This window comes from Athene noctua, unplaced genomic scaffold (genome assembly GCF_965140245.1).
Source record: "Athene noctua unplaced genomic scaffold, bAthNoc1.hap1.1 HAP1_HAP1_scaffold_36, whole genome shotgun sequence".
In the NCBI taxonomy this organism is placed as follows: Eukaryota; Metazoa; Chordata; class Aves; order Strigiformes; family Strigidae; genus Athene; species Athene noctua.
Genome location: NW_027437538.1, coordinates 380,006 through 381,634, shown reverse-complemented (window position 1 = coordinate 381,634; position 1,629 = coordinate 380,006).

The following is a 1,629-nucleotide window of genomic DNA, read 5'->3' as shown; positions in this document are numbered from 1 at the left end:
TTGGGGTTTGGGGTTGAAACCCCAGCATTTCAACCCTGCCCCAGCTCCGTTGCCCTTCTCTGGCCACGCTCGAGTCATTCAATGGCCTTTTTGGGGTGAGGGGCCCAAAACTGAACCCACTCATCACCTCAGTTCATAATTAAATCTCTGTTTAAATTGACAACAAATGGAGTCACTTTCCCCCAAGTCAAGTCTTGCCTGCAATGGGAACTGGGAACTGATCTCCCTGTCCTTGTCCCCACCCAGCAGCTTTCTCACCCCCATTCTTCCTATTTTCTCCCCCATCCCGCTGGGGTGGGAGAGGCCGTGAGCGAGCAGCTGGGTGGCAGTTGGGTGATCAGCCACGGGTAACCCACCACAGCAAGAAGATGCCTCGGCTGGTGGGTGAGGGGAGAGCAGGGAAGGGGTTTCACCTCCGCAGTAACAATTCTTGTCACGCTGCATCCCGTCACAGCCCGATAGGCGTGAGGGAGGGGGGCTGGAAACAGGGTGAATGGCCGGATCCAGAAGGCCGTGGCCAAGAGCACAAAGTGCCCGTGGGAGCAGGGCACCAGTGGTGACCCCCAGGGGCCAGTCCTGAGTCCAGTCCTGTTTAACTGGTGGGTTTGCCGATGGCAATGGGAAGGGATGGGATGCAGATGGGAAGCTCGAGGGAGCTCGTGACTTCAGGCTGTGACTCTGGGAGTGACTATGGACAGAGTCTGGGGCAGGGGGGGCTGTGGGGGTTCTTGGGGTCTCTGATTGACAAAATATCTGATTTCCTTTAATGTAAGCCAATCTCCAGTGTGGAAAGTGGCCTTCAGAAGTGGTAAAATGGACTTAATATGCAGCAGAGGAGTGTATTTTATTTTTGATTGAACCATGGCTTCTGCTGATTTAGCTTTCTGGCAATTAAACATCCTTCTGTGTCTGCGTGCAGCTGTGTGCAAGTACCAAGTACAGCAGGTGGGAGTTGGTGGGAAAGGTCTGAAAGATGCAGCTTCAGACTGTCATGGAGAAAGCTCAGGTTTGAACAGAGGTGCTGTAATTCCCAGGGGGCTGATGAGAGAAATGTGGGGTTGGAGGCAGGGACAAAGATTGCCCCCAGAGTGTCTGACATGGAGGGTCTTGGCTTCCCTCCATGTTCAGCCTCTATCAGCAGATGCTCAGGACCAATATCCAGTGGAGTTTGCTGATGTCACTTCATGGGTGAGCTGATAAATAAGGAGTAGTGGAAAGCGAACAAATTGTTTCTTATTGCCGTGTAGGACTGAAAGCTTTTCCCTTTGCCTGCACGGCTGAAACCTCTCACACTCACCCCGTCAGAAGGGAGGAATGAACTTCTGCCCGAGACTTGGCTTGTCAGGGGGATTTGCGTGTTCATGAGCCCTCTGGTGCCAAGTTCCTGAACTGCAGGTGCAGCAGAGGGGTTGGAGTGGCCTCTAGAGAAGGGCAAGTCAGCAGCAAAGCTCCAAGGCTGTGAGGGTGTCAGTGATGCCCAGCGAGGGCCATCACTGGAGAGGCCGGGCAGGGAATGAGGAGACAAGGTTCCTGTCCCTGGGGCTGGGGAAGCAGGAAGGCAGAGGCTCTGCTCACAGGCTGCCAATCCAATGTTGAGGGGCCCTGAAAGGCCTTGATGGGTTTCATCCC